The sequence below is a fragment of the Bos javanicus genome, chromosome 28 (assembly GCF_032452875.1).
Source record: "Bos javanicus breed banteng chromosome 28, ARS-OSU_banteng_1.0, whole genome shotgun sequence".
NCBI lineage: Eukaryota > Metazoa > Chordata > Mammalia > Artiodactyla > Bovidae > Bos > Bos javanicus.
Genome location: NC_083895.1, coordinates 17,146,281 through 17,165,202, shown reverse-complemented (window position 1 = coordinate 17,165,202; position 18,922 = coordinate 17,146,281). Strand labels below are relative to the sequence as shown.

Sequence of the window (18,922 nt, the reverse complement as noted above, 5' to 3'; positions counted from 1 at the left end):
CCATCTAAGAAGCCTGGTGCCTGCAAGATTAGGAATAGACAGTAAAAGCAGAGGTGAGAAAATCCTGATCTTCTTACTCTAATGTGCACGCTCTCTGGGACACGGCCTGCTCAGATGACTCACTTTCCTTCTCTGGAACTACTGCAGAGTCATGGGTGTGGGGCAGGTGTTCAAATCACCCCAGAAGGAACTGACACTTTGATGTTCTTGGCTCCAAGCATTAGTGACCTGGGGCAGGGAGGTCAGTAGGTTTTTAATACAAAAAAGGAAGGCAGAACCATAGTGGGGCAGACAGAGGAAGTACTGCACTAAGATGTTTGCAGAACCCCAGGATATTCCATCTAAAGGCAAAGAGACTTGTCTGGGGTACGTAAACAACCTCAGGGTCACTGAGAGCAATCTTAAACACCAACAGAAGCAGAATTCTAAAGGTTCTCCTGAACCAGCAGAAATCATCTGTGGCATGTGAACGAATAGGGTTGTTCCCAAAATTCGCCTTGCCTGACTCGCCTTTTCTCTAGGGGCTATGTCTTGTTCTCAGGCAGGCACTCAGTGTCACCTTCTCACACTGAATTTTGTGTTGTGGAGGAGGCGTTCCTACCAAGAACAATTCTGCATAGGAGTATGAACACCTCTGGCAAAGGAGGTTAATTTATTTTGATGTATTAAGACTGGTTATAAAACATTGATGCAGGTATAATCAGATAGGACAAGATGTTCTCAGTGGAGCCTCCATAAAAAATCTCAAGTAAAATTAATCTATCCTATAATGACTGATGTGAGGCAGGAGAAAAAAAATATATTCTTTGCAATGGCATAAAATAGTCATGAATTTGAATTTGCATATGGAAAAGCAATTTCATAGTAACCAAAGTAATGAGACTGTTCTCCCTTTATGAAAGGTAGCATTTTGTTGGAGAAGAGACTTAGCATAAAACAAACAGGCATGATTCAGGACCTCCATCCTGACTGTATCCCTGGTCCTGTGTGCCCTTAAAAACCCCATACATTTTGGTGGAAATCTCAGAGCACTACTCTCAGCCTCTGTATTTCACAGATAAGACCAAGGTCCAGAGGTCTGCAAATGGCTTTCCCCAGTACCTGATGAGTGATCTGAGCAACAGAGACAGAACCAGAAGAGGGTCTTTCTAACTCAACCCCCGAAACCCCTAATACAGAAAGTAATGTTCTGTGGAGGGTCCAGGGTCACCCAGAGAAGGTCACTGCCTTCTAAAAGCTTTCCAGCACACCTCAGGGCTTTGTCCTCTGACACATCTAGCAAATCACCTCAGTCAAAAGCATGTTAAACCACTCCATTAGGAAGTCGAGGGCCCCCATTCTCTGATGCTTTTCTGTTGAATGGCAAGGGAGACTTCAGCAACTTCTTTAAAAAGGGGGGCTGGGTAGCAAGGGAAAGAAAGCTAAACTCAACACCTATTGTTTCTCTTTCCACAGGATCATGTGTTTTTACTGCCAGTATTGAGAAATTCATGGAAGTTGTCAGCAGGAAGTAAAAATTTACAGAGAAGGCTGTATGTGTTTGCCGCTTCCACACATTAATGGCATGATTTTTTTTTTTAACGCAAAAAGAAAAAGGAAAAAAAACCACCCACATTTTAATTTAGCATGAGCCAATTTACAGAGCATGGAAATTCACTTTCATTCCCAGGATTGGCACGTATGCAATTAGCAATGCAGTGTATATACAAGAAGCCATGCTGTTAACAGTTTATCTCAAGTAATTTGGTGTCATTTATAAAAGGAAGAAATTTCTGCCGCCAGAAGGGACAGAAGGAGAAGGAGATGGAACGATCAAATCACGGAGAAACACTAAAATTACTGAATCCACAACAGCTCGCCTTATTTTTCTTGGACCCAAACTGTCAGGGTATAAACACTATTTGTTTCTTTTTTAAAACATCTATAGTTTTGCTGTAAATAATAACACTGTATAAATTCTAACAGAAAAATAGAATAAATGTTGATAAGGCACTGCCTCTTAGAACACAAACAGAATATTGCAAATGCATTTAACATAATAGGGGTCTCAAGTGACTTCACCCTAGAAGAGGGAGGAGGGTTAATGGGTGGGGGGATCTTCACTGATTCTTGTACATTAGCAATTATAATGTTTGTATATGCAAAACTGCTAGCTTGATTTAAAAAAAAAAACAACAAATCTTTAAAATCTGCTGCAAATTTAAATAATTCCCCAAATGAGGAATTCTGTAGTTCTGTGAAAAAAAATTTTTCTTCAGAATACTAATATTTTGATGCATGTGTATCACCTTATTTTGATTAAATCTTTTCCAATTTTGCAAACACTACAGTATACTGCAACACAGAAGATTTTATCTGTAAACACAAAGCCCTTCATCTAATATTTGTTGCTCTTGCCAATTTTTCAATGAAATGATCTAAAAATGAAAAAAAAAAACAAACCTATACAGTAGTTGCTTTAGGGGGAGGGGGGTGCTCTTAGTGCTTAAAAGGGTAATGCTTGCCGCTTTAGAGGTGGATGGTGCTCAAAAGAGGCCCCCGTCAGGGGTGTTTTAAATGGACTGAACAGAATTCTTAGCTAGTAGAATGGCAGCACGCTGTAAAATTACTCCTGTTTCGTGTACTGGCTATAAGATGTAGACACCTTTCAGTAAGCCAATCACTTGTAACCATTCTCGCCATGTCATACTAGGTTAATAAGGCTGCTGTGTTTTAAAGGGCATTTTTATTTGGGTTTTGGTGAAATCCTTTAATTTGTTGATTATATTCATATAAAATCAGCATTCATTGACACATAGCTCTAATGACATATGTATGAAAAACCATACACTGGATGACCTAGTCGATTATTTAAAGCAAAAATAAATTGTGTTAAACTCTTCACCTATCTGTGCTCTAAAGTGTCCTTGTGTTCTCTGACAAAAGGTAAACTACCTTAACTCCTTGTCACGCGGCCACAGTTGTCCTCTTCACCAGCTTCCCTTGTGCTTCTGGCTCTGATCACTGAAGAGACAGTCCCCAGGGTTCAGTCGTGTCCTGCCAACTCCCAACTTAACACAAGTTCTGTGCATTTCACGGAGAAGCCAAAAATTAGACGCCTGACAAGCAATCTTTGCCCACATCTGGTTTGAGCTGCCCCCGAAATGCGGAGAATTAACAGCTGTTAACAGCTGACAGGTCCAGAAGTTGTAAAAGAGCACCTCCAGGAACCATCCCTACACCATAGGCTTGTAGCCCGTAAAGCAATTGTTTTAAAGTTGACATCCACTGTCAGTACTTGTAAGCTGGGCGATTTCACCCAAATTTCTAACTTCTCTGGAAAAGCATGATTTGTAACCACAGGCCTCATTGCAGCAAGCTGCTGCCCCTGCCCTCTCCAGCCAGGCCTGTGGTCTCCAGGAACCACAGTCCCAGCCCTGCTTCTTAGGCCACGAGCCCTGACTGGCCTCGTAGGAGCTGGAGTCTGTGATCAGATGCTGCATGACAAGCTCAACAAGGGCAGAGACCGTGGCTGCTTTAATTCTTATCCTAGTCCAGAGCCTGGCATACAGTAGTGGTGGTAGCAGCAACTAGGGTCATCATTGCTAAAACTGGGACACTCACGATATGCCAGATAAGTATGTTGCCTTCATTAACTCAGTGCTCATAACTACTTTGTGAGTAGATACTATCTTTGATAGTAATAGTCCCTGTATAAATATTCAGTGGGTGCTTAGAGCCATTCAGCAGTGTCACAGGCTGCCTGTTATTTAGGATTATTGCCAAAGGGGATGTTGTTCCCAATTGGGTTTCAATATAAATGCAGAACACATGTATCGGGAATCACTGTGCATAAAGATTGAGGCCAGACTGCATTTGCATAGTATCCCAAATAAAAAGGTATTTATTTGGCACACTTACCCCTGCACCAAAATCATCTACCATGAGCAAACCAAGACCCCTGAAACTTGCCCCCAAAGCCTATCTTTGTAAAACCAAAGTATCCTAGCTTCCCATTTAAGTGTTATGAATTTCTGACTCACAGTCCTTGACAGATATTTATCCTAAACTAGAAATCCAATGAAGTGTACTTATCTGCGTATTAAATGGCTGTTACATTATGTTTGTATACCTGAAAACTTGACTTTAGAGACATGTGATGGGCTAAACTTCAGGTCAAGCAGAAGTTCATAAATTTACTCAAAAAAAGAAGTATCCAAAGTAGGATAATCAAGATTTTACTTGCATATATATGTGTCTATGTATATATTTATATATGTATGCATGGATTGAATGCGGGCATACGTCATATACAGTCTTCAGCCTGCTGGCTTATAAAAATGTATTTTAGCTTTTCCTTGATTTATATTGCTGTAAAAGAAAAATGAACTGTGACTGATAGATTCCTGATATTTGCTGTTTTTCAATTTTATATTCCTACCAAATCCCTGAGTTTCTTAAATTTAAATGTATATTATTGTATTGCCAAGTTATGGCACACTATACTGTGCAGGGTTATTTCACCATTTCTAAGAGGGATCTACTGAACACGTAAGGAGCCAGCCTTCTATTAAGAAATTCTGCCTTGGCATCCTGATGTTCCATCATATTCATTTTGGTATCATCCTAGGGTCCCATCAAGACATGTTTTTTTCCAGGGCAAATAAACAAACAAACAAACAAAAGGTGTTTGCTTGCCTTTATTATTATCATGAGTATCAGGTCATGTTCGGCTGTATGACAGGGATATGTGAGCAGCCCAGAAATAAAACTCACAGGGAAGATAACTCATCCTGTGAGTCTCTGAAGAAGCCAGTGATCTAAATGCTAACCTCCTATCTGGATGACTCTGGGTATTCTTCATTTGTTAAAGAGGCCCTGGCACATTAAAAGGTATGTGGTTTCCAAGTCACATGGCCTTGCTTCTCTCTCATGAATTAATGATCCAACAGTCCAGAAGTAAATATTTCCAGCGTTGGGATTTGAGTTCTTTCAATAACAGAGACAAAATGTTATCTGGCTAACCATGCATAAATACAAAATAAAAAATAGAACAGTGGACTCTGATGAGCATTCTTAGTAACAGGCCCAATAGCTTTCACTTTTTAAACAATTAAAAGCAGACAGTTCAACACAGAGCAAAAAGAAATTCATCATTATAGCTGCCACACTCGATGACTGATAGTTATGAACAGTAGGGACAACTAGATGAAGAAATTTTATTCTTTATTCCTTGGTGCTTCCTGAGTTAAGGAATAAACATCCTGAGGGGTGCATTTGCAAAGGACATCCTCAGACTCCTTGCCGATTCCCAAGGAGTTCCAAAGCACAGTAGAGATGAATATCCTCAGATGGTTCTAAAGGAGTGAGAGGAACCACTAGGCCACAGGAGGTACCCCAGAAGCAAGAACTATTAGACTTTTTCCCAGGACCACTTTGGAACATCTTGCTGACATCCCAGAAAAACAAGTGATCTCCTTACCTAATTTTTCCTGCCATCCTCAACTGTCACCTTTCTCCCAACATCTAACTCAGGCAAGGGTGTAATTCTGACCGCTGGGAGGGAATGATGACTTGGCAGCTTTTCAAGAGTTCCAGCCTGTGAGGCACACCACGAGGTCCTCACACCACACTGCACACAATCTGAAGGGAGGGGCTTTGTTTTGTTCTCTGCTGTATCCACAGAACCTAGGATCCTGCCTGACACCTCGCAGAGAGGTGCTCAATAAACATGCCTTGAGTATATAAATGAGCCAATCAACAGATGCCAGAAGGCAAAGAATAGTAAATGGGAAGTGTTACTCTGGGAACAACCTCGTGCCCCACTTTCTTTACAGGCACAAGCAACTGGTGAATCAAAGGAAAGAACTGTTGTTGATCCTAACATGGACTGACTGTGTCACCGTCCCGCAGCAGCCCTGTCCAGTTGCATAATCCCCATGTTAGTCACAAACTCTTAAATAACTGGGTTTTAGCTCATAAGCAAACAGCATATCAGTCACACTGCTGAATCAAGCATCTTTCCCATGGCCCTGGGCTATAGTCCCCATGTTCATCACTGACAGGCCACTGGAAACCACTCGAGAGAGTGGAGAACCCATCATGAGCCATCATCTCTATGAAAAAAGTCAGCCGAGTCTCCTCTCTTTAAAACAAAAATGTTTAGAAGTCTGACTCCCTCAAGATTTCCACCCCCATGTTGTTGAGTATTAGGCTTGTAAAAGACCAGAGGCCCAGAAATGACACTCAAGAAAGTTCTGGACCAAATCTAGCCTACAGCAATGTTTTGTTTGGACCACAAAAAGCTTGGGGGGAAAAAAAAAAGCCAAGATCTTTTCAATATCAGGAGCTAGTAGATGAAAAGTGGAGTTGGTCCTCTTTTTAAAATTCCGAAGAGATGGCAGTGCTGTTTCTGAAATGCCTGCGGACAATAACCCCGCAGAGCAGAAACACCCCTCTGCCTTTGGACAAGCTTGTGTTTTACTGTTCAGCACAGTCCTTCCTTTCCCTGTGGCTTCTCAGACTCAATCTACTTATTCAAGAAGGTGAACTGATGCGATCCTGTTTAAATTCTTCCTTCTCTACAGCAAGTCAAACATCTACCTCATTTTCATCCTGCCTCTTTTGGGGCCAATAAGAAGATGGAATCAAGGAATGAGTGACTGGGAAGAGGAAAATGAATCATGAGGCTCTCCAGATCCATCCATCCATCTCATTCAACAACATGTATTCGCCACCTGCCACTTTTCAAGTGCTTTCCTGGGGACAGGATACATCAATTTCCTGCCCACTGCCTTCAGAATGAGGAGGACATAAACAGCTTCTCCATGAAATCTAAATCTAGGGCTCTTAAGGACAGGAAACCCTGGAATGACTTGTGGAAACAAAACTGCTACAGCCTGTCCTCAGCACTATGTGCTGGAGAACAAGGCAAGCCATGAAGGAAGCAGAGGAACCACCCATGCTTCTGAGGGTAGCTCCCATGCTTCCAAAGAACACCTGCTCTTCACAGTGAGGGGAAACCGAAGCCTAACAGAAGTGTCAATTTCATTAGAAAACTTTAAAACATTTCAAAGGCATTTAAACAACTCCACAAGATAATACAAGCTGTCTTGCTTCCAAAGATTCTAGATTTAGGTGAAGACAGTTGAAACTTACAACGCGTGCTCGGTGTTCTTCACCTTCCTTATGTTAAAGTGAAAGTGAAGTGAAGTCGCTCAGTCGTGTCCGACTCTTTGCGACCCCATGGACTGTAGCCTACCAGGCTCCTCCGTCCATGGGTAAGTCCCTCCTAATTCTGACCTCCTCACAAAGCCTCCCCTGCTGATGCCAACTCACCCCGGCAGCTCAGGTGAACTAAATGAGCACCCCACGAGCACCCAGCATTCAAGTCTACATCCTTGGTTGTTCCTCTGAACACCCTGCACTTCAAGAACAAGGACTGTGTTTTCCACAGTCCCAAGGGCAGAGCAGGGTGCAGCTGCACAGGCCTCACTTATTGTTCTTTATAGTTGTCTCACCAGACTCCAGTGATGCTGTGAGATGCACCGATGGCTCAGTCTGGGCACACACACACTCCACCCACTGGAGTCAGCACCCGAGCACAGTGACGAGCAGAGCTGGAGCTGCCTCACAGCCTGGAGGCACAGCTACCACAGTCGGTGGGCCTTGCAAGGTGGGGCTGAAAGCAAGTAAATAAAGAGTATCTAAGGAAAAGCCTGAGAAACCTTAACCTATTCAAGGCCACGTGGGTAGGCTGTGTACTTTTCTTCATCCTCCCTTTCCTCCTACCTCTGCTCCCTGGCCTGGTGCTAGAGTGAAGATGATGTGGGGCAGAACCTCGGTCGACCCACAGTGGGCATGCAGTGTGAGTCAGAAATAAACCTTTTTAGTCAGCCTCTGAGATTCTTCAGCCATTTGTTACTATAACATTATCCACTATTAATATACAAGTCACATAGAAGATGAAGGGGTGACGGGCACTGGGTAAGCCCAGTCCCCTTCTAAGGGTCTTCCTTGTGGGAGTACAAGCTCAGCTCTGCAAGATACTCAAGGTTTTTTTTAATGTTGTCAGTTAATTCTATTTTTTACCCAATACTATTATATAGATTGGGCTTCCAAGGTGGCTCAGTGGTAAAGAATCCGCCTGCCAAGCAGAAGACATGGGTTCAATCCCTGGGTCAGGAAGATCCCCTGGAGAAGGGAATGGCAACCCACTCCAGTATTCTTGCCTGGAGAATTCCATGGACAGAGGAGCCTGGCGGGCCACAGTCCATGGGGTCGCAAAACAGTTGGACACAACTGAGCAGCTAAACAACCACAACAGTTACATAGACCAAACAAAACATGCCTGTGGCCCAACGGTCTTCAATCTCAGCCTCTGACTCTTGGCATTTGCAGAATGAACACGTATCTGGATCATGCTCTATGCGTCTACTGAGATGTGATTCTGATCTACACAGTCTGAAGCTGGTGTGCATAAGCAAGTACCTGAATTCCTGAGTCAGCTAATGGATGACTTTTCCAGCCCCACCTCAATAGAGCTGGGTTGTTCTTTAAGGAATATTGCAAATCCTGAAATTCTGATTAACTATCTGAAAGAGTCTCTTGACTTTTTTTTTTTTTTTAACCTACATTTTACTGGATTTTAGCAAAGAATTATTCTCTGCTTGTCCACCTGGGCCAGATGTGGCTCTGCCCACCTCTATAACCACACCCTCCCATCCTGCCCTACTCTCTCACTACACTCCAGACCGGTGACAAAGCAGAGTCCATGGAGTGGTCTTAGTCTGAGGATTTTTTTGTTGCCTGTTGCAATGAGATACCACAGAAAAAAAAAAAAAAAACCCGATCCAAATTTTAAATTAACTATGTTAATAAGCATGTTCTTCACTGTAGTTGACTTTTTTTTTTTTTAATATAGTAAGTCTTTTCTTGAGAAGGAAATGGTGCACAGGCTTACAATCTGGTGCAAGTTCCTTATCTTGCGGCAGACTGGTGCTCCGCATAGCACAGTTCTAACCATACTGGCTTCCTCTCTGTTCCTCAAACAATGCCAAGTTCCTCCTCATCTCATTCCCATTTGTACTTACCCTCTGCCAGGGGAACTGTCATCTCAATCTCCAAATGCCCCCTCCTCAGGCCTTCCCTGCACACCCTCTCCAAAGCAGCCTGACACCCACCCCGCAGTATTCTCTGTCACATCACTTTATTTATTCCCTTCACAGCATTTATCACTAGAATCGTCCATTTTGTTTATTTGTACACTCATTTACTGTTCTCCTTATTCACTGCTATGCCCAAAGCCTTTAGCGCAAGCCTGGTACTATTGTAGGAACTCCGCATTTGTTGAATAAATGAATGAGGCTTGGAAAGAAGCACAGCCCAGTATGGCTTAGGCCACATATCTGTGAATGCCATGAATGCCAAGGAAAAACAGCAGCATCTTCAGTGACTCATTGTCAAACATCAAAAAGATGTCATTTTTCTGGGAGGGCTGACGGGCTTCCACCCCCAGTGCAGACGTGCTGAGAAGCTCTTTAGAGCTCAACTCCCCCTCCACAGCCTCTTGTCAGAGCTTTGTTACTGTCAGGTTCGTCGTGGTATTTTTCCATCTTGTGCCAAGGCCATGTGATGGGAACGCTGTTAAAGTCATCTGGCATGTGTCACAGCATCAGAGCTTCAAATGACTCTTTGTATCACTCAAACACAGCCCAGCCCCTGCCAAACTGGTGCTCAAAAATGAGCCATCTTTCTGAAACAAAGATCCTGCTGGTGGAACAGTAACAGAATAGAGAGCCTGCTGCTGCTGCTGCTACTGCTGCTGCTGCTGCTGCTAAGTCGATTCAGTCGTGTCCGACTCTGTGCGACCCCATAGACAGCAGCCCACCAGGCTCCTCCGTCCCTGGGATTTTCCAGGCAAGAACACTGGAGTGGGTTGCCATTTCCTTCTCCAATAGAGAGCCTACATGTCTACATTTATAATGGCTGCCACTCTTTCTACCCTGAGGGGGCCAACCTGTAGCTGGAATCTAAATTCTCCTTTAGCTTCACAAGAGTCAAAAATCCAGTGCTACAGGGCTTGGTACAGGCATTACAGAGTAGTAGGAACTGGGGGAAACTGGACAGCAGGCGCCCCAACCAAAACCACTCTGGTTTGCTAGCTGTAACAAAATATTAAAAGGCAAGAATGCAGGCCCAGAAACTGTAAGCTGGGTCTTCTGACATTTCAAGAGACATTGGAAATCTCTATGAGGGGATTAAGGTGGTGTGTGGATGCAGATGAATATGGATATACATCAAATTCATCTCCAATGCAATTTAATTCACACTATGTCCAAGTCACTATCCTAGGCATCTATATCTAGGTATGTCCTAGATACAGCTATGCAGCAAAAGGAAGAAGGAGTGAGAGCTGGGATACATGGACTCCAGAATCTTATCAGAAAACCAAGACATGCCTATAAATAGAACATAAGACAATATGGCGAGTGTTATATAATAAATAAGTATATATGAATAAAGCACAACACAGCCCTGACACACGATAAATCCTACATGTGTTGGCTACCATTGCTGATTGTATTACTACATTATCATTACAATCATGATCTCAGGATTACTCCTGAGCCAGTGAACTAGGCCTAGATGAGAGTCTTCACATATTTTAGGTACTTAATAAATTGAATGAATGAATGCTTGGTGAAAGAGCAGCATTTGCGTTGGGATTTGAAAAATAAGAAAGATTTTAATGTTGTGAAGAAAAGAGGCCAAGCAAAACGAACCAAGAAGCTAGAAGGATCAAGGCACCCAGAAGCATGAACAAAGTTTGTTCTGGTCAGAACTTGAGCAGAAGGAGCAGGAGGCAAAGATGGAAAGAGCTACTGACTAAGGAGAACCTGGAATGCTACTCAAGACTCCATGTGGGCCACAGTGGGCACTTGAACTCCAGATAAGGCCTCTCTGCAGCCTTCGAGATTGCATCAACAACTCCTTAGCCAAGAGTGAAACTATTTTTCCAAACTAGTCCCACATTTTAAGGTATTGGAAGCAGAGAACAGCGTTCCACGTGCTTACACGCTTTTACGTAGCTTACATCCTGCTGTACTAGTTATGTGACCTTGGGCATTATACTTAACCTTTATATTTTCCTGGTAGCTCAGACGGGAAAGCATCTGCCTACAATGCAGGAGACCGGGCTTTGGTCCCTGGGTCGGGAAGATCCTCTGGAGAAGGCAATGGCACCCCACTCCAGGACTCTTGCCTGGAAAATCCCATGGATGGAGGAGCCTGGTAGGCTACAGTCCATAGGGTCACAAAGAGTTGGACACGACTGAGCGACTTCACTTTCACTTTACTTTCGCTTTATATTTCTTCATCAGGAAAGGAGGGGTGATGGTTTTATCAACCACAAATGGTAGAAAGGAGATCATCCACATAAAGCACTTCAAAAAAGTCTCTGGTACAAAGTAAAATGCTCCATAAATGTTACCAACGTGTTATGATTGTGGTGATGTTATTATATATGGAGAGGTAAAACAGAGGAAAATGTCTTATGGTTTGTGAGCAGAGGTGCTGATATGAGACCTGTGACACCGTCCTTCATGCTCCAGGATGCTACCTGCTGCTTCATGCTCAAATTTGTAATCCAGGCAGCTCCCAGTGCCCACCAATGTCTCAGGGCTCCAGCAGTCCCCCTCGCTCCCACCTTGCTCAGGACCAATAGGCCTCCATTCCCAGCACAGACACCAAAAGAGAGCATCCTGCTAGAAACCCTGTTCAGTCCTCACCACACAGCCCCACCCTTGTCCAAAGTTAGTCACTAACTCCTTCTCTAAGGAAGGAAGGTTCCCACTTGACACAATAGTCTCCAATCTCATTCTTGTTTCTCCAAATCCACTTCCTCTGCTCCACGAGAAAAGAGAAGTGTTTTTTGTTGTTGTTGTTCACAGAAGCATAAAATGTGTGGGTATCTGGGGTGAAGAGTGAAGGCTGACTCATGGGAAACTTGTACCCAGATACAATGTTTATAAGCTGGGCCCACAATTGTACCAACAAGTTTAAATAAAAAGATTTTTATTACTAGATGATTTAACTACCTCTGGATCATCCAAAACAGTGCTAAAGTTCACAGCTTACCAAGTCATAAACGAGAATGAACTCCGTGCAAAAACCAAATCAGATATTCAAATGGAGGGCTGCCCCTTCTGTGTACAGGTTGGGCAGGGGTCCAAACCAGGAGGGACGGATGAGGGATGATGCTACACGAAGGATCCAGGATCACAGTCCAGAGGCAGGGCCACAGGCCTGCGTGATCCCATGAGGACCCTGGGAGGCTCCTGAAAGCAATAACCCAGAAGCCAAGCTGAGTTGGCAACCAAACAGTCGGGACAGAAAGTGAGTTAGGAAACCAGATTCAGAATTGTTGTCTACTGCATTGCCTGTTGCCTGAGCCTATTTCTATTACTCTACCTTCAAATGTGGCATCTATCACTCCAGGGGCAACTTAAAGGCACCCTACGCCTCAGACACAAGTCCCTTGCAACATACGAAGAACCTCAACAACACTGGTTGTTTTTAATGGTATTGCTAATGAATGGTGAATGGTGACTGATTCATCAGAAATCATTCAGAGCCTATTGGCTTTTTGCAAATGTCTGCTCTACTATCTTGACCAAGGAAGGAGGCAGTCTTAATTTCAAGGCATTGTTGCTTTTATTTCTTTGCTGCTGTGTAGCCGGTAGGAACTAGTAAGAGCAAAAGGCTCCAAAGACTTAATTTCTCTAGCTTTCCAGGCACTATAAATTTTCCTTGTTTTTTGTCTGTTTTTTTTTTTTAAGTGATAAAATGTAAGTACTAGTTAAAGGGAACTTATCCTACTGTCATAAATTCTCCTGCACAGCAAAGGAAGCCATCAAGAGAAAAGGCAGTCCGAGGAACAGGAGAAAATATTTGCAAACCATATACCTGATAAGTGCTTAATATCCAAAATGCACAAAAAAATCATAATTCAACAGCAAAAAAACCAAACAATCCAACTTTTAAATGGGCTAAAGGTTTATATAGACAGTTTTCCAAAGACAATATATAAATGACTGATGAGTACATGAAAATGTGGTCAACATCACTACTTATCAGGGAAATGCAAGTCAAAACCACAATGAGATATCACCTCAACACCTATCAGAATGGCTAATTAACAAAAAGACGAGAGATAACAAGGGCTGTTGAGGATGTGGAGAAAAGGAAACCTTCATGCACTGTTAGTGGGAATGTAAATCGGTACAGCCACTATGGACAACAGTACAGGGGTTCCTCAGAAAATTAAAAATAGAATTACCGCGTGACCCAGCAATTCCACTTCTGGGCAAGTATCTGAAAAACAATGAAAACACTAACTCAAAAAGATATCTGTACCTATGTTCAATGCAGCGCTGTTTACAATAGCCAAGATATGGAACTAACCCAAGTGTCCATTGATGGATGAATGGATAAAGAAAGTTCACACACTCACAATGGAATATTATTCAACTATAAAAAAGAAAGCAATCCTGCCGTTTTGACAACACTGATGGAGCTTGACAGCATTACGCTAAGTGAAATGAGTCAGATGGAGAAAAATAAATACAATATGATTTCAATTATATCTGAAATCTAAAAAATTGGAAAAAACCAAGCTCATAAATACAGAGAATAGAAACCAAGCTCATAAATATAGAGAAGAGACTGGTGGTTGGCAGAGGTCAAGTGGGGGCTGGGGGAACACAGGTGAAATCCGTCAAAAAGTACAAATTTCCAGTTATACAATAAGTCCAGGGGATATAGAATACATGATGGAGACTATAGGAACCACTGCTGCCGCTGCTAAGTCACTTCAGTCGTGTCCGACTCTGTGCGACCCACAGACAGCAACCCACCAGGCTCCCCCGTCCCTGGGACTCTCCAGGCAAGAACACTGGAGTGGGTTGCCATATCCTTCTCCAATACATGAAAGTGAAAAGTCAAAGTGAAGTGGCTCAGTCGTGTCCGACTCTTAGCAACCTCATGGACTGTAGCCTACCAGGCTTCTCTGTCCATGGGATTTTCCAGGCAAGAGTACTGGAGTGGGGTGCCATTGCCTTCTCTGATAGTAACCACTACTGTATGTATATTTGAACGTTGCTACAAGAATAGATCTTAAAAAGTTCTTCTCACAAGAAAAAAAAAATTGTACCTATGTATGGTGATGGATGGGCTTCCTAGGTGGCATTAGTGGTAAAGAACCCGCCTGCTAATGCAGCAGACTTAAGAGATGCAGGTTCGATCTCTGAGCCAGGAAGATCCCCTGGAGGAGGACACAGCAACCCACTCCAGTATTCCTGCCTGGAGAATCCCACAGACAGAGGAGCCTGGCAGGCTATAGTCTATAGAGTCAGACACAAATGAAGCAACTTGCCACGCATGCATGGTGATGGATGTCTTCTTGTTGCTGTTGTTGTTTTTGTCTTAGTCGTTAAGTCATGTCCAACTCTTTTTTGTGATCCCATGGACTTAGCCCGCAAGGCCCCTCTATCCGTGGAATTTCCCAGGCAAGAATATTAGAGTAGGTTGCCATCTCCTTCTCCAGGGGATCTTCCCAATCCAGGGATCGAACCCACATCTCCTGCTTAGCAGGCAGATTTTTTACCACTGTACCACCCTGGAACCCCAATGGAGGTCTACTAGACTTTTTTTTTCACTTGACGTATGGTGGTGACCACTTTGCAGTAAATACAAATATTAAGTCACTATGCTGTATACCTGAAACTAATATGATCTTTTTTGTCAATCATATCTCAAAAAAGAAAAAAATTCTCCTGAAGACATCAGGCAAGTAGTGGCAGTATGGAAAGGTGAAACGGGCACAGGCTTCTCAGTGTGACAGACCTGGGTTCACATTCTGACTCTCTGTGACCTTGGGCAAATTATCTTTCCATATGTAGAAGGGATACTAACTCCTCCTGGCGAGGGTGTTTGAGGATTTAAGATCGTGTATGTGTAAGTCCTTGTCCAATAACAGTAGTTATTATTATTTTATCACAGCAAAATGTTGATCAGTAATTAAAGTTACCAGAGCACTAATAATCTGGTTGAATGCTGTGCAGACATAGTGAGTGAGTCATTGTAAAGGTTCTTTGTGCTGTGGCAGGAACGAGGCAAACTTGGGTAGGAACAAAAGGGAGCAACCAGATTGTGAGTCAAAAACATTCTTTATCCTAAAACGTGTCTCATTATAACTGCTCTGAAAACTATTTGTACTAAACTCGTTTCATGTTGTTTATGGAGAAAATGAATTGTTTCAAAAAAGAGAGAGAGGGAGAGATCTTTCCTGTCTTGATAGAATTGAAAACATCTACCTTTGCTTTGTCCCTGCAAAGAGGGAGGAAAGGAGAGAGAGAAATTTGCTTTTGTCTTAGAAAATCCATAATGAGTAAGATACCTTATAATTAAGTACATTTTCTTGACTTCTAAAATGAGTTCTGCAGGCTGGTATTAAATCAGAAGTATGCTTATTGCCCATACTATAGGAGAAAAAAATGATTTTAAGTACATTTGCATCCCTTTATTTGTCTAAAATCCTAAGCATCCTGTTGTCATGGAAATACATTCCCTGGCGATCAAATACTAGGTGTTTGTATTCTATGTAAAGAGATTTCCAGTATTTTTCACACTTGCCAATCCCATACAGAAGAAAGCTGATTATTCAGGATTCAGATATAACAGAAGCATCTGGCATGATTAATCCATTAGCTTGAATTGAAATGGAGCTGAAAGGAGGTATTGATAGATACAGAATGACAAGAAGAAGAATTTTTAAAAGAAAGAATAAAATAGTGAGGAGGAGTTAGGCAAGATACTTCTTGCCTAGTGATGCAAGATACTTGCATCACAAGACTGCATATTCCTCTGTACTTTTCTATGCTGATAAGGAGAGGTTACCAGTCAAGGTTCTTGGTTGAAAACAAAAGAAATCCACCTTGCTAACCTGAGTAAGAACGAGTTAACTGAAAGAATGTCAAACAGCTCACGGAATTCAGGGAAAGGTTGGAGGTTTGGAAAATAAGCATAAATCAAGGGAAGCTGGGAGGCTGGAACAAGAGAAGCCTGGTTAGGGAGACCCTGCAACTTGTCAGGGACACTCAAAGCCACCACTGATGGCAGTGGCATGACTGTCCTTGCTTCTTTGTGACACTCACTCCAGACACAAAGTCCTGGATGGGATGGTCAGATAGGCTGAGCTTAGGAGGTCCTGAAACAGGAAGTAGATGAACCCCGGCCCACCCGCCCCCAGTGTGATCAATTGAAGTTTGGGATGGTCAGATAGGCTGAGCTTAGGAGGTCCTGAAACAGGAGGTAGATGAACCCCGGCCCACCCGCCCCCAGTGTGATCAATTGAAGTTTGTTTCCTGGGGACAGAAACTCCAAAATATCAATAGCAAGACAATTGAGAGAACAAGACAACTGTCTGGAACCTGCACACAAATAAGAGATAAGAGACCACATATTTCTCATTCTCAAAGTCAAGGAGACCTTCCTGACTAGAAAGCTCCTTGGAGGTCAAAATGGAATGATGCTAAGCTACCCATAGGCCTCTTCACTGGAATCTGTCTTGGCTGAGAGATGAGCATGCACACACAGAAGGGTCCTGAGATACAGATACAGACTCAGGAGCAAGCAAGTCAAAATGATTGGCCAGAGAAAACCCAGAAGAAATGCTCCAGATAACTGATTTAAACTACCACAAGGGCACACCTCTGAGTCCCCCCATGTGTCTATCACACGCACTGTACTCTATCCTCCTAATAAACTCTTTGTTTCACGACTTTCCATCTTTGTGAGAATTCTTTTCTGCAAAGCCGAGGGGCCAGGGCCTTGTCACTGACCACTGGTCAGTGGCTAGGATTCGGCCTTCTCATTGCCACAACCTGACCTCAATCTCTAGCCAGGAATCAAAACCCTGCTTCAAGCTGCCGCAGGCCAAGGCCACCAGAGATCAGTCCTAGGGTCCAGGAGTCAGAAGGATATGACTTTTCCCATTTCCACAATTGGCATTTTCCACCTTCTACCAGGCCCAACAAACAGAAGGAGGCTGGGATATGGGCCAGTGCCCCTAAAACATAAAGGTTCCCCATAGAAAGTGTTCTTTTTGTGTTTAAGTTCATATACTTCTCCCTCAGAGAACGCTTAGAGACACGAACAACTAAAAAGGCAGAGAGTCAACGGATGTGTGGAGAAGAAAAAGACAAAAAACGTCAAGAATTGAGAAGCTATGGAAGAAGATCAGAAAGACCTTAGGAGGTTGGGGCAGAGAGGTGCTAGAAGGAGAAAGAAAAAAACAATGGTTTCTATTATTTTTTGTTACTCTTTTCCGTCACATTCTTCCTGTGTTTTTCTATCTCCCTCCTCCTATGCAGTTTCATTCACTCTCAGTAGTGCAGAAAGAGGTACAAAAAGCTTCTCCCAATCCACAGGATTTCTATAACTTGTTCTTCAGTTGTCCTGAATTTGCTGAGATTTATATGTTAAGGACTACTAGCATACAATGTTGAAATCTTGACATGTTACTGGCCAAAGTTTTAAAAGAAACATACTCCAAATCTCTCTAAGAAATGATAAGTGATTCAGTTCAAGTGCTGTAATAAGTTGAGCCTTAGCCTGAGTCATTTACAACGAAAATCCATTTTCCAGTCTAAGGTTTTGCCTCTAAGAGGTGAGATGACCACAGGAAACCCACCTAACTTGCATCTCAGTGTTCAGCGCTACGGCAATGGCAAGAGACTGTACACGTGAAAACTGAGGTGCTTCCAGACAACCCTATGGATTCGTTCATCCTTTACCCATCTATTCAACCACTGAAAAATTACTATGTGATAAGCATAGTGAATAAGACACAAAGTTACTACCCTAAAGCTTATATGAAAGAAAAAGCGAAAGTCGCTCAGTCGTGCCTGACTCTTTGAGACCCCATGGACTGTAGCCTGCCAGGCTCCTCTGTCCATGGAATTCTCCAGGCCAGAATACTGGAGTGGGTAGCCTATCCCTTCTCCAGGAGATCTTCCCAACACAGGGATCGAACCCAGGTCTCCCACATTGCAGGTGAATTCTTTATCATCTGAGCTACCAGGGAAGCCCTGAAGCTTATATACTAAAAGTTTATTTAAGGTTTGGAGAGAAACTCAAATACCTTCAGTGGACAGGAAGGACCAGAAACTGTGAATCAGCCAGTTGCATACCATTGCTGTGTGGCGAAGACTGGCTCAGTGCAGGTCCTGCCCAAAGGCATTTTGTCAGTTTCTTTTTTTTAAAGCATGTATGTAAATAAATAAGATAAAGACACTGAATGATATAAAGTATGTACAGATTAATACAGAATTGAAAGTGATTTGTTCTGCCAAGAGTAGGGTGGTAAGAGTGTTACAGAAAGCTTCCAAGGGAACCTGATGCCTGAAGAGGGTTCTGAAAGACCAATCGGAGATTCCCAGGCAGATAAGTTGGAAGACAAGTATCTCAGGCAAAGTTAATATCATGTGCAAAAGCATGCAGAAGTGAAACAATCAGTGCACTATGGGATCCACAAGCTGTGTAGTGATGGAAATTCAGAGAGAATCAAGGAAAAAATGTGCCAAGAGCCAGGCACTAAGGACAGCGAATGGAGGGCCTCTTCTGACCATCTACAGGCAAGTGGGGAACAATGGAGACGGTTCAAACAGGGACCTGGGAGGATCTGGAAGCAGTCAGGTGGAGAGACTGAAGAAGCATAAAAAACTGCAAGCAAAGAGAGCTAGCAGAAAAAATGGCAGGGACTTCCCTGGTGGTGCAATGGATAAGAATCCACCTGCGAATGCAGGGGACAAGGGTTCAGTCCCTGGTCCAGGAAGATTTCACATGCCATGGAGCAACTAGGCCCCTGCACCACCACTACTGA

The 18,922-nt window shown here is 43.0% G+C and overlaps 1 protein-coding gene and 1 long non-coding RNA gene across 9 annotated transcripts in view; one reads left to right on the top strand and one right to left on the bottom strand.

The window, feature by feature from the left end:
* ANK3 (ankyrin 3) overlaps positions 1 to 2,887 on the top strand; it is a 749,200-nt gene extending 746,313 nt beyond the window's left edge. For all 8 annotated transcript variants that reach the window (XM_061405045.1, XM_061405049.1, XM_061405044.1 and 5 more), the window contains one exon: positions 1,456 to 2,887. The gene's annotated coding sequence lies outside the window, so the exon portion shown is untranslated. The remainder of the gene's footprint in view (positions 1 to 1,455) is intronic.
* The window catches only part of LOC133240372 (uncharacterized), a 111,694-nt gene that overhangs the window by 36,744 nt on the left and 56,028 nt on the right, over positions 1 to 18,922 (bottom strand). The window lies entirely within an intron of this gene.